General features: G+C 39.4%; 1 protein-coding gene across 5 annotated transcripts in view; it reads left to right on the plus strand.

The window, feature by feature from the left end:
• mdga2a (MAM domain containing glycosylphosphatidylinositol anchor 2a) overlaps positions 1-14,551 on the plus strand; it is a 351,098-nt gene that overhangs the window by 16,225 nt on the left and 320,322 nt on the right. For 4 of the 5 annotated variants that reach the window (XM_034699300.1, XM_034699303.1, XM_034699302.1 and 1 more), the window contains exon 2: positions 13,925-13,969. The gene's annotated coding sequence lies outside the window, so the exon portion shown is untranslated. The remainder of the gene's footprint in view (positions 1-13,924; positions 13,970-14,551) is intronic. The other variant, XM_034699301.1, reaches the window with a different exon arrangement.

Genomic DNA, 14,551 nt, shown 5'->3' on the forward strand with positions numbered 1-14,551 from the left:
GAAACACGGTTCAGAGAGAAGGTCGTCTGTGGACCCTGCACACCTTTTTTAAAAGAGCATGTGATCGCTGCAGCACATGTGCAAACGCTGAAGCTCAGTGTGGGCAGATAGGTTTAAAAATTTATTTATCTACCCCCTTTGAAGACACAAACACACAGTTGTTTTAGTGATTTTTTCCCCCCTCTTTTCTCAGTGTGAAGCGTGTTCTCTTGTTCCCTAAGGTAACTCCTGGAGGACCAGATTAATCCAAGACACACACCTGAGTTTTCCATCGCCCCAACACATCTCCCATCCCTCATGCCTGCTGGTGACCTTTCCTTCTCTGACTGCACAACGGTTATTTCAGTAATAAGAAGGCATCATTCAAAGCTACACCAACAACCCTGCCAGTGCTTCAAGTTGTTGGTGGTGGGTTAAGCAATCAGTTTTTTTAAAGCACAGTTTTTTGCTCAACTGCATGAACATCAAGATATAAAGGAGGCTGCTAGAGGGAGGAAGCAGATGGAAAAGAACTGTCTGTTGAGTGGCTCCAGGAAATTAAAACTGTCTTTATTACCTCTCATTCTCATCCTCCACCACCTCCAACACGCACACATGCACAACATCTTGCTATTACCACTACAACAGCCAAGTGAGGCAGATCCCAAAGCTCAGGAAGAGAGCAAGCAAGAGAGGAAATGTCAGGATTATATGAAAGCGTGAGCCGTAATGAGATGATAATGGCTTCTCCCATGCTGACGAGTTGACAGAAGGATGAACAGGCTTCTGGGATGTTGCTGTCAATAACCTGCTGAAGCAGATAAAATGACATTACAGTCAATTAGCTCTCGAGTTTGCATGGATGCATCCTGTAGCAGCTCGTCGGGTAACACAGCACTTGAACCTCCACGGATCACCGTGACACTCTGTGTTCTGCTGTCATTAGCACGGCCAAACATGTTTTACATTCTATAAACAAATTACAAAAGTGTGTTATATTACCCTAAATTTGAAACATTTAGGCAAGTTAATGAATTATGTTTGGGTGTTGGGTTCGACGGCAGCTAATTGCTGCTGGCTATGTGTTTGTCCCTGATACAGGACATAATTTTTTGTGTCATTTAAAACCTAATGAGCAGTGGACTGGAAAAACAACAGAACACATTGACAGTGTTGGGTAAATTATTTGATTATAACAGCTCAGTGCATCTTGCCCTTCACTTGTGCTTTAAGTGTTTATACCAAAGCTCGTGAGGACTACTTCTTGTTTTCATCTTTTGTTTCACCTTAAGTTAACTTTCTGATTTAACAGTGCTTAACAGACAGACAGATTTGGGTGTGATTTATTAAAACATTCAAGCTAAGAGTTTTTCAAATGAACAGATAAGATATATGTCCACAGTCACTACTGTGTTTTGGCTCAAGTTTTATTTTCCCCTCATAACTTGATTTGTTTGATAGTGTTTATTTGGAACATGTAAAAGACACAAAAATGACACACAAAACATGCTATATAAAGTGCAAAAAAAATAAAAAAATAAAAAATAATCTTAATCAAAATGATACTAATAAATTGTATCCTCACTAATATGAATTGTATTCACATAGTCATGAAGCAGTGGGAAGAAGTAAAACTTTGCCATTGTTTAATTAATTAATTAATAATGGTCAATTAATCAAAACTTTTTATAACGTATTTTATATAATAGTACCACATATACACATATATACATATATTCATACATACACACATAAACATATATTCATATATATATATACATATGCATATATACAAATACACACTGTATATACACACATATACATACTTGCATAGACATTTGCTTGCTGCTTTATATACTGATCCTACATAATATGAATGTGTCATACATTCTACTAATTATCTGTGATTGTCAAATATAGTTAGCATTTAGACATTGTTTTTGCAGATTTCTCTTTATCTAGAAGGTCTTTTCATTGTTTGAGAAAAGTTTCAGTCATGCTGCCTTTAATGCTCTCTGCTGTGTATTCTGTAAAACAAATTTAACCACAAAGCCATTGCTCCAAACATCAGAGTAAGGTATCAATAAAACATAACATTTTGATAAACACAAACTTCACTACGTTTTGGCTAGAAAAAGGGTGACCAAGACGACACACTGTGGACACATTAAACAGTTGCACCTGCAGTCCGAATTACATAAAGGTTACAGTGGTTACAACATTACAACTGTAGTGGCCAAAACTTCAAATGATGGTAAAAATATTGTTTCAAGTGTAAAAACATGAGTCAGTGCTGGCTGTCTTTTTAAAAAAAATTCAATGTTAATTTGGTTTGCTTGTTTGGTTCAGTTGTTGAAGCTGACGTACTATCTAACATGTTTGACATGCAAAGGTTTATGTGAGTGGGGCATTGTTTGAAGAGTCTGATATAAGTTGAAGGCCATGGTTAAAACTATGAATGGCAGCCAAACTGTGAGCAAGTACAACACCAGCGAAATCCTGAGAAATAGTACTTTTTTTTTTCTCTGCTCGCATTGTCTCCTGAAATGCAGTACTTCATTGTTCTGGTAAAATGGAGCTTATAAAGTAGTGGTGGTGTTATGGATCACTGCTGATCTGTGATCCGTTCAGATCACCCCTGACTGTCTGGAATGCATATGATCCGCAAATCAATGGAAAATGTATCAGGGTGTAAAATCGATGTACTACCATCCCTGTGCAGTCTCAGTGAAACGAAGGTAGTGTTTAAGAAGTGCATGTATGGGTTATGGACATCTGCCATATTGGCTGCCGTTTTGCTGATTTTATGTGAAAATTGTCTACACATTTGAACTGCAAATGGTGCCCACTCACTACTCAAACAATTTAAACACAGCTGTATTTTCACAAAGGCTCTGGTTATTTATTCGCAGAACGTTTGTTTTACCCCATGATGATACATTTTCTATCGATCTGTGGATGGCATATGATCCAAATCTTGGGGGATGATCTGAACAGATCATGGGAGAACAGGGATCTGTCACACCCAAGCGACAACCTCCGGTCTAAAAACATGAGTCCAATGCTGAAGTTCTAAAAACTGCAGGTCATCAATGATCCACTTGAGGCTGGCTCCGGAAGTACCGGAAACCACATACACACCAATTCAAAAAACACAATCTTTAAAGCAGAAATAAACATGTTTACAGCCTGGTACAAAAGACGAGTGTAGTCTGGATAGTTCATGTCTCGATGGGCACACACTGTATGGGGGGGTGAATTTTTTTCTAACGCAGCAATTTCGAAGATATTTTGATTACAAGTCTTCCAATGAGAGGCACAGCTGACTTGATTGACAGGCGGGAACACTGTAGCTGTTGGCTAGGAGGCTCAAAGCCCGCCTCTTTACGTCACAATCGCTCGACAGCAGCAATATGGCTGTTGCTGACGATTGGCCTCAAAACAGCTTTTCAGGAAGAGATGTGTGACGTCACGGATACTACATCCATATTTTATACAGTCTATGGTTGCAGCACAAAACACAAGTCTGCAGATTCCCATATTACAGAGAAACACTCCTACTTCAAACTGCAAAGCATGAGTTTGGCTGCCAGTGGAGATAGTAGATGTCTTTTGTAAGAGAAGAAAAAGATGAGTGAGACTTAGTAGCATAGAAGAGGTGGTGGAAGTAATCCCCTGTTATCCTCCAAAGAAGTGAAAACTGTTGACAAGAAAACTGTGAAATGATGTAAATTAAATCAAGGTACATCTAGTGTCAGCTTGGCAAGAAGTCTGCTAACCTGACTCCTTTTTTTTTTTGTACTTGTAAGATCCATTTGTTTTTCATAAGAGACCCCTACTTTTAATTTGACTCTTTTTATAAACCACCTGTGAAAATTGAAAGAACCCTTACTTGAAGTATGCAGAGATACTATAAAGACAAGCTTAGCTAATTGCAGCAGTACTGCAAGCAGCTTTTCCTGTTGTCCTGTGTCTACTGAAGAGTACTGGAGAAACAGCGATCGATACCAGGACACAGCTTTTTCCATGTTTACATTTTCTCTCTCACAAGTTAGGGACACACCAATTCACTTTCATGTGTAATCAATTAGCTATAAACAAAGTGAAATCATATATTGTTAAAACTATTGAAAAAGAAAAACAATTGTTACCTTGAATACCATATCGCCAGTATTATCGGACAAACCTAACTTGTTCCAGCAGAAATGACTCCATAGCAGCTTGGGGGGAAAAATAAGACCAGGAGTGTAGGGGTAGACAGAACAAGCCCCATATTATTTTGACCCCGAGTGTAGAGTCTGTTTCATCTCTGTAAACTCACCTCCACTCCTCTCCACTCCCCCTTTTTCCTTTCCGTGCTCCTCTTGCTCCCTCCGTGCGCTCAGATCACCGTCTGGGAGAGCCTGATAAGCTCAGAGGCAGACACCAGCATTTGGGCGTTGAGTTGAAGAGCTGCCTTGAGACAGCCGGCAGGTTAACCCCACCAACGCACAGCCTTCCAAGCATGGAGGCTAGGAAGTGGCACACAGTTCATTCTTGCTCTGTCTGTGTTTGTTTGTTCTGTTTATGTGTCTCTTTGTCTACAAAGTCCTGCTCCCTACTTTACCTCCTTTAGATTTCCACTCATGAGAACTCTCCTTTTTTCAAGTGAGCAGATTTATGTGGACATACTCGTTGAAAAGACTCGGTGTGTGTGTGTGTGTGTCATCCTGCAGGTGTGAGAGATTATCCTCCTCCTGACAGCTTATGTCTTCCCAATCTAAGGAACTCTGTCTATAATTAAACCACATTCATGTTTGATCCTTAAAACCAGACATAATTAACACTAGAGCTCAGTTGTCACAGGCTCAACTACATGTGTCCAAACTATTAGTCACATCCCTCTTTGGTGAAATCCTGCATGGAATGGATTTCACTTTAGTTTGCCGAAGGTCTCAGAAAAGCTGCGTGTCTGACACGCATAAATACACTTGCAAATGATACTTTACAAGACCCAAGTGTGCTCTCCCAGCACTTGTGTGCATATAATTTGGTTGCAGTTCCCTCAAATGGTTCTGGATTATGCTCTCACTGCCAGTCCTTGGCTGGGATTCTTTCAGTGGTGCTGTCCATGATCCTGAAAAGCAAGACTTGCAGTATCAACTCATTAACTCCAACACAGTGTTTCTCCTCTGTTTATGTCCTCTTTACTTTACTCTGTCTGTCCCACACTAAGCCCATGTTACATCACATAACATGTTACATCAAATTAATGAAATTCAGGTTATTTCTAAATATAATTTAATTATACCATCTGACTGTGGCAGCTGGGAGAAAAGTCAGGAAGGACTCCGGGGGATAAATGTGTGTCCATGTTTCACCTTAAAGGACTCTTGTGGGTTTTTCTGCTCCTCTGACTCTGTGCTGCTCCCTGACCTCAGACTCACTCACACGTTTCACTGAAATACTCAAAGTAAGAGGGAGAATGTGTTGACCTGGTCCATTAGATTTTTAATTAAAACACATTTTAGGAGAAATTAAATGGACAATTATTGAAAAAGATTAAATCATTATGCAATGAAACACACAATTAGTCTAAAATTAAGCACATATAGTCATAGTTAGTATGCTAAAAGTGATCAGTTATGGCTCCTGTTGGCAAACTTGGTCATTACTGAGACTCTTAAGAGGCTTCCAGACAGTCTTCATCACTTGTGCTACTGTAATGCTAAAGCAGCAAAGTGCTCAGAGAATAGAAGTAGACTAGGCTTTCTCATTACCAGGAAGTGGATTTTATTGATGTGTTGGTGATCCTGGATAATTAGAGTATTTCTCAATGTAACATCTTATTCATCATTTTAGTTGAACAATATTTTATACTTTTTATGTTTACTGTATTAACTGTCATCTACTCACTATGATAGAGTAGGGCCACTATATAGAAGAAGAAAAAGAGAATTTGAAAGCAAAGTTGTAAATGTACAAGAATAAATTCATAAATTTGAGAATTCATATAAGAACAAAGTCATACATTAATTAAAAAAATAAATAATTTTAGCCCATGGTTTGGGGAAGATTTAGAAGAGCAGCCAGCCGCCTGTACTAAAATCATGAACATGGAGCATCTTGTGAAGTTATAAAAATAGAACAAAAAGTCATTTGTGATTGGTAGATAATTTCTTTGTTGTGACAATGTTTCTTGGCAATAAATCTTATACATTTGGAAAGCCTGTTTATTCCCCTTTTTAAATGTGGTGCCACATTTGTAAGCAACATGTGTTTTGGGGATGAGCAGCAGAGCTGAGTATGTGGGCACATGAACAATCTGCCAAATCTTCTCTTCCAACGTCAAACAGCTTATTCTGCCATTATTGACTCTTGTTTGGTGTTGTTTGGTGGATTGGATGATTGAAGTCTGAAGAAACAGGACATAATGGTCATTTAAAAATGTATTCATTTAACAAAAGGGAGCCCCAGTACTGTGTGGAAGAACCATTCACGGACACAACAGCCTGGCATCTCCTCATGCTGGTCACCAGCCTGGTCATACACTGTTGTGGGATGGCATCCCATTCTTCATCCAGCATTTGATGCATGCTAGCCAACATGGTTTTGTTGGTCACTCTGGCACTAATAGCACGCCCAAGTTGATCCAACAAGTGTTCCATGGGGTTGAGGTCAGGACTGCTGGCAGGCCATTCAATCCTCCCCTCTCCCAAATTCTGGAGGGAGTCTCTGAGAAAGCCTGCTCTGTGGGGGTGAGCATTGTCATCTTGGAGGACGTTCCGGTTCGGTTCCAGACTGTGGAGATATGGAATTACCACTGGTTGCAGATTCTCATCTTAATATCCCTCTACATTGAAATCGCCTCGGATGACAATCCTCGTTTTTCTACTGCCTCCACCATGATGTCACTCTATCAGCATAGCGTTCTCCACATCTTCTCCACACTTTGACACTATGATCCAACTGCTGTAGGCAGAATCTGGAATCATCGCTGAACATCAGGTTTCTCCACCTGTTCAGGTTCCAGTGCACATGTTGCCAACACTAGCGCAAACAGGCCTGATAGTGAAGAGCAGTCATGGCAGGCCTCCTGGCAGCCCTATGAGACCCAAGATTGGCTGCATGCTGTCTGTTCTGAATTGTGGGGCAAAAGGCTGTCAGCTATATTGTCCTTCAAACCTTGACTGCAAATCTGTAGAACCTATGGTTCCTAAGTGCTGACAGGGTGAGGAATCGTTTTTTGGGTGTCATCTTCTTGGGACGCCCATTTTGCGGCATGTTTCTGAGCTCCCCTGTTGTACGGTAGTAGGGCCCCCTCCGAATAATGTTGCATCTTGTTTTTGCGGAACACCAGTTTGAAGTTGCCCTATGGCATGCCCTATCCAGATCAGTCAAACATGGTATGTCGGTTCTTGGAGCAGACACCTACTTACGACTGAAGCAGGACCCACGCTCACAGGTGCTGCCAATCAGGCACCTGATTGTCAACACCTGGGGTTACCAGAAGCTTAAAAGCAAGAGTCAAAAGCAACAGCTGAATAAGCTGTTTGGCATTGGCAGAGAAGATTTGGCAAAGTTTAATCTAAAAGTTTAATCTTGTTTATTTACTTCATTAATCTCATTAATTTACAACTTTATTCTCATAAATGTAGGACTTTCATGTGGTTACTCTTCAAGTTTATTCTTGTAAACTTAATAATTCATTATCTTGAATTAAAAAAAATTTTCTGTTCATTGTATAATTTTAATCTAGTTAATTTAAGAGTTTATCCTCTTAAGTCTGTAACTTTGAGCGTGTTGATATGCATGTATTCTTGTTCTAGTTTTTTACATCTTTTCCTCTTATGACACTATCTTGTGATACGAGAAACTTTATTCCTGTAATATTGCAACTTGATTCTTGAAATCTCATTTAAAAAAAAAACCTTTTTGTTGCCCTGCTTCTCTGCGATAGGTCACATTTCTGAACTCAAATACATTCTGTTACTTGGATAAGAACATAGAGATTTTTCATAAAGATAATAGATTATTTTTAACATTTCTGAAAATGACTTGATAGTTTGAAGTTTTTATTGTATTATTGTGTCATGCATACAATCATATGTCCAGCCCGCATGTGCTTACAAGACACCATAAACTTGTACAGTCCAGGGTTAGAGCACACGGCATGATCATTCCTTATAAGGAAACTGAGGGAGAAATTATAACAGAAAAAAAGACACTACTTAAAAAGGCCATCTTATCTTCTTTTCCAGTCTTTTGATAAAAAATTAGCTTGTTTGAACAGGTCAAAATTAAACAACCAATCTAGTTTTTTGCACATCTGTCCACCACAATATTTCAGGCCTTTCACAGGCAATTTCCCGAAACAGTCTTTCTCTGAGGTCATCATAATTTATACAGTACAAAAGAAATGGGACTCTGTTTCCACTTCATTCAAATCACACATCTCACAGAGTCTGTTTTCTTCTTGAATATTTTTAAATCAACCAACCTTAATGGCCAGAGAAAGAATACCAGATCTTAACTGCGCAACCAAAGATCTTTGGCTTCTAGATAACCAAGACGTGACATATAATTCATGGATGAAATTATGCTTGATATTCACACATGTCCTTAGTTTTGGTTTGGACTGAACATTTTCAAACCATATTACTTTGTACTTCAACAAGAGCTTATCTTTCACAGAGTTAACAATACAGCACAAATGATTCCTGTAGATACACATGTCCACCTCCTCAAAAAGTGAGTAAAGCTCTTTTGTCCATGGAGAGTTATCTTAAAGGTGACATATCATGCAAAATGGACTTTTTAATGGTTCTTTACCTGAAATATGTGTCCCTGGCATGTCTACAAACCCCCCGAGAATGAAAAAAATCCATTCTGCCCCTGTTTTGATTTCTACACCTTTCTGTAAATGTGTGTGAAACGAGCCGTTTCAGACTTCTGTGTTTTTGCTACGTAACAACAATATCCGGTCTGTCACGGAGTCAGAGCTCGGAGCTTGTTCAGCCCATAGACTGTATAAAATAATACTGAATCCCCCCTCCGTTTTTCATTACCTGCACAAATGTGTGGTAACAAGGAGCTTAGGAGGGAGGCATGCTAGTTGTAGGCTGTCTTAATAAACACAAAGGTCGGTTTTACTCCCCACGTCTGCAGATTTGAAGATCTAGTGGATGATTTTTATTTATCATGGATAAGTGCTAGCGCTAGTTAGCATAGCCACATAGCTACATGTTCGTAGCTGTGTACCAAGACACGCGTCTACATACTGATAAATAAAACAACAAGAAACACTAAATCTGTGACCAATCGTTCAGAAAGGTCCTGCTGCAGGCGCCTCTCCGTCAGGATCAGATTCTGGATCAGATTCAGAGGGTTGAAGTAACGTGATCTCTGAGCAGCCGTATATATTCAGCCAACATGTAAACATTAGATCAACGTGCTGGAGAGCCGAGGCACATCCACTTCCGGAGGGGGCGTGGTCAGAGGGAAAACAGAGTGTTCTGAGGACTGCTGAAGAAGAGGGATTTTCAGGCAGACCAAAATCTGATTTCAAAGTGTTTTTTTGAGCATAAACTTTAAAGACATGTTTTGGGGACCTCTTAGACCAATATATATTGATGAAAAAAGCGTGATATGTCACCATTAATAACTGATATTGTAGAACACTCACTTTTGTTCTGTCCACTGTCTGATCAATAAATAGACTTGTGCAGTGGAGCAAAGCTGTAACAGTGAGGAGGACATATGTTTATCAATACTTGTCCTGTCCTCTTGTTCCTTTCCCTGCCCCTTGGCGTTTTGTTAACATCTGCTCAGTATTGTCTTTTTCTAATGCATCCTGACTAACCACATGAGTGTTGCTACATTATGTGCTAGCCAATATATTTATGTGTAGCACCAGTGCCTCTATTCAAATAGAAATCTATTCATTCACATCAACTGATCCATAACATCAGTGATCCAAGCCGTGACCTAGATTTCGAAGAATAGGAATGTTTTGGAGCATCCTGATGTCTATGCTCACAGATGCGCCTTTCATGAGTTCCTTTGAAACACATGCCTTTTATGGTGCTTGAAGCACCGAAACATGTCTGTGTATTTCCTCTGAACTCTATTGGACCATTTGAATCATTTTATTTTTGCTTTAATGGCAAATTGAACCACTTGGTAGACACACAAGAGACAGTTTTGTTACAATGTTTCAAATGATCTTCCTCTTCTTTCAGCCTCAAATTCAAATTCCGTTTTCATCATACATTTCAGTGTGGCGTGGGTGTTGAACCATAAATCAACTAATTAAATATGTAGTTGAAGCTGCATGAATTTTTTCATAGGAACCCACTCTAGTGTAAATCCCTCTTACTCTAAATGGACTGTGTTTTCACAAGGCAACACGGGGCCCCTCGTCTCAGAAGATACCTAAAGAGATCTAGACGAGCCTTCCTGGACACTCGCTTATTCATGCAGGGATGTGTGAGGAAGGCTACATGCCAGCACAGTAAGCCTAGGGCCATATGGTCTAATGTGATGCAGGATGAGTGTGCTGAAAAGCTTGCGGGACAGATATCAGATAAGTTCAGGGGGAAAAGGATTTGCCCTCCTTTCCTGGGGATTTGATAAGTCGACTGTTGCCAACATGTCCCCTGTAACAGTGACACCTCAGGCTTAGTGTGAGGATATCAAAGGTCTTACGGACAGCGGAAATTAGCTGGGTTGCCTCTGCAGTGGGTGGTTATGTCTGAATTGATGATTTTGAGTTGCAGAGCTCTGATGACTTCACTGATGGGTCATTTAGAGGATTTGTTCTGAATTCAAATACAAAAAGTTTTCAAAATGCAGTTTCAGAAAATGTCATCCTTCATGTAAATTACACAGGGACAAGTGAGGACCAAAGCATAGATGATGCTGAATATCGTCCTCTGTGTAAGCTACAGTCCATTTTCTAAGAGGGAAAAAAGCTGTGTGGATATTGAAAAATGTAAATCAGAAAAGTATGATCAAAGGTTTAATGTGCTCGCACTTTAAACCGAGCCTCATTTGGACTCCTTCCATCAACTTAACAGGCGCTTTGGCAGCTGCTTCTGAAGTCCTATAACCTCTGATGATAATTATAACCCCCATACCAAAGAGAGGGGATTTATTCAAATTAGTCTTGTCATTATCCCCAAGATCACTCCACTAAATTTTACTTACTGATGTCTACTCGGCGACAAAATGTCCCAGTCTGCACCGTCTGACCGTGTCACTGTGAACCCGGGAGAAAGTTAAGCAGAATGGTAACTTTGCAGGCATCACAATGTTGGTAAACATGACTGTATCTATTGTGTTATTGTGAAATGTTGTTTGTTTGTAGGAATATGAAACATAACTTTGATCACAATATGATGTTAGGGCAGGGATGGCAGTACTACATTACACTGTTTTGAAGGCACAAATCAAAGACAGGATATTATGAAGCTCTACAGAAGGCAAAAACACTTTCCACGACTTATTTCCAAAGAGTTGAAGAAAAAAAACTATAGAACAATATAATAATATAAAAATATAAATATATTATACAATATTTAAATATCCCATCAAGACTACCATGATGTGATTGAACTTGATATGTACAAAAGACTAACATGATTTGAGGTATGATTTTTATACAAAGCCTCTGTCCTTTGTTTCCACCCACCTGCCTAGTATCTTGTTAACTGATTCAGCCTTTGGCTTTTGCTTGAAGAGATAATTTAGTTTTCTTGAAGTGTGGTCATATGAGCCACTTCTCAGTAGGGATGGGTACGAATACTCAAGTAATGGGTACTCGCTAGGGATGTACATTTTAAGTATTTTCCGTGATCGATTTTTGGAAATGTTAACGATCAAAAACATTATTATTCTTATGTCAAAAACAATGCCAAATAGGTTGTTTCCCCCTAAATTTTATTTTTTACAGCAACAAAATGCATACAACTGACGGGATTGAATACGGCCACACGTTTGACACGCAGAATATCAATGATCAGGCTCATTAAAATATTCTCCGTGGACATAATCTTATAAAGTGAAGGCTCATAATACTAACAGAAAAGTACTTCAGACTCAGTGTCCAGTTTTCTGTCTACTTGTTCTTATTGAGAAAAATAAACATGTGTATTCGGTCAGGTGTCAGCCAGGAGCGCAACTGGGTCAGAATCAGTCCCGCTGGAGAAAAGCTCAGACGGCTCTGATGTTGCTGGTCTGCAAACATAGCGTACCTGAATTTCCCACCCGTCTGTTGCCTTTGTATCCAAAGGTGGGAAATATCCTGTTTAAAGCTGTCAACCTTTGTGTCCGTGTCGTTGTTGGCAGCAGTTTTGTATTGATCATCTTTTAAAAAGCGCACGTGGAGACCTGACGCACAGCCGCAGCCGCCAGCTGAGTGTCTCCGCTGTGTGCAACACCTTTAACAGCTGATTCACATCGAAACATGCTTTAAACTTAAAACACCTCCCTGATAGATGAGTGTAATATGAGACCACATGATGTTTGTTCCACGTGATGGAAAATTGATACCAAAAATGTGTATTTCGAGTAATTTCTTAACAATCAATTAATCGATAATCGATTAATTGTGGTCATCCCTAGTACTCGCCATTGACCCCATTATTCGAGTAGCATTTTGTTACTTGCGCACCTGGCAACATAACTTGAACTCATACAGCGTTACATGTGTGACCATGTGCTTTTTGTTTTAGCCTAACTGAATATACTAGGAAGGAAAATAATTAACATATGACTTCTCCGGCCACGGCTTCAGCTTTAGTACACACCGAGCCAGATTTCAGCAAAAACAACTGTTTTGCGGCAGCTACCGCAACTCTCTAGGAACATATTATTCCACCAAAAGCAAAAGCACAACAAACACAGAACCGTCTTCGACACCTGAGACATGTCAGTTAAAAAATGTGATGTCTGGAAGTACTTTGAAAAAAAAAAAACGATGACATTGATGTGCAGTGCAAGATGTGTGGCGTTGAACTTGCATACCATAGATATACTAGCTTGATGCTTAACCACATGTTAAAGGAGAAAACAGTGGAGACAAATAACAGGCTGGCTCGCATCACGTCTTTTGCTCGCCCTGTTAGCACACGTCGTTGTGACGAAACCAGAGCGGAGAAGATTAGCTTGCTAATAACCAACATGGATTTTTATTTATTTATTTTTGTTTACCGTAAAAAAATTAAAATAATTGCTAGTACTTAAGTAGTCGTCAATTAGGTAATGGTAATAATAGTAATCGAGTACAAAGATTACTGTAAATTCGCATCCCTACTTCTCAGTACTAAGTGTATTTCCATGGGGGATCCCTGTCAGCACCTTTGTTGAGATACTCGGCAGAGAACCGGCATGGAAGCTGGGCAATTGTGTGCAGCAGACTGGGTCATTGCTACAATGTAATTTAGCGAAATATTAATGTTGGTTTAAGCGCACAAACTATTATCTACGTTGCCGTCAGAAAGCCCGTTGGTTTTTTCACTGTATGATGCAACATTGTGTTGTGGTCCTTCACCTTCAGTGCACTTATCAGTTGTTTGAGTCTGTGGCTTCAAAAAAGACAAAAATACAACCAAACTACAGTGGTGGAAAAAAGTTTTCGTACACCCTTAAAATTTTACACAATCTCAAATATTGTCATGAAATATTTGTGAAAAATAAATTATATATTTTTTTGTTCATTGTTTACAAGAAAAACCAACAAAACTTAATTCTTGACAGTTTCAATATATCAGTTCTCAACATTGTCGGTATCAAAGTCAACAAATAACAGAATGTGTTCAAAAGTGAACAAAAAAATAGATAAACCTGGCTGTGGCTGTACCAAAAGAAATGCACTTGAAGACTTTAAGAGTGATTCTCAATGTGATATTTCACAAATGTTTTAAGTGAATCAATACTGATGGATTATTGCACTTCTTTCTTTCAGGGAAATGGCTACACATGGACAACAGAATGAAAAACAAGTATGTTGGTAAGACATTTCCACTTCCTTTATTATTCACCTCATGAGAGAGAGGTTGGCTGATTATTGCATATATGTGATCAAGCATGCCTGCAACAGTTCTAAGTACTGCAGTGTCCTTGTGCCTCTGACTTGTATGAATCCTAGGACTAGATAACTGGGGTTACAGTGAAAATGTAGAATAATGAACATAGACAAAAGGAAGATGGATCACATTAATCTGAGCAGCAGAGCCCCCTTCCCGGCTACTTTTTTTTTTTTTTTTACTGTGAATACTGCAGTTGTGTAGCTGACACCGCAGCCTTCCCATTTGATGAGCAATTAGCATACCCTCGCCTGAGTTTGTATCATGATGATCCATTCATTTCCGTGGTGTAATTATGTGTATAAGGCTGCTCATTTGGAAAACATTGAACTCATCAATCTTTTTGCACCCGTTTTCTAATTCGACCCATTGAGAGAACCCGGGGGACACCAAAAACGCACTTAATTGTCCTCATTCCAGACAGCTTCTAATTACATCCAGTGCTTTAGATCTCGTTAGAGAAAGTTCGAGATCCTCCTTGCCTTTTTATTCGCTCTCACAGAACT

The sequence above is a fragment of the Notolabrus celidotus genome, chromosome 13 (assembly GCF_009762535.1).
Source record: "Notolabrus celidotus isolate fNotCel1 chromosome 13, fNotCel1.pri, whole genome shotgun sequence".
NCBI classification, from domain to species: domain Eukaryota; kingdom Metazoa; phylum Chordata; class Actinopteri; order Labriformes; family Labridae; genus Notolabrus; species Notolabrus celidotus.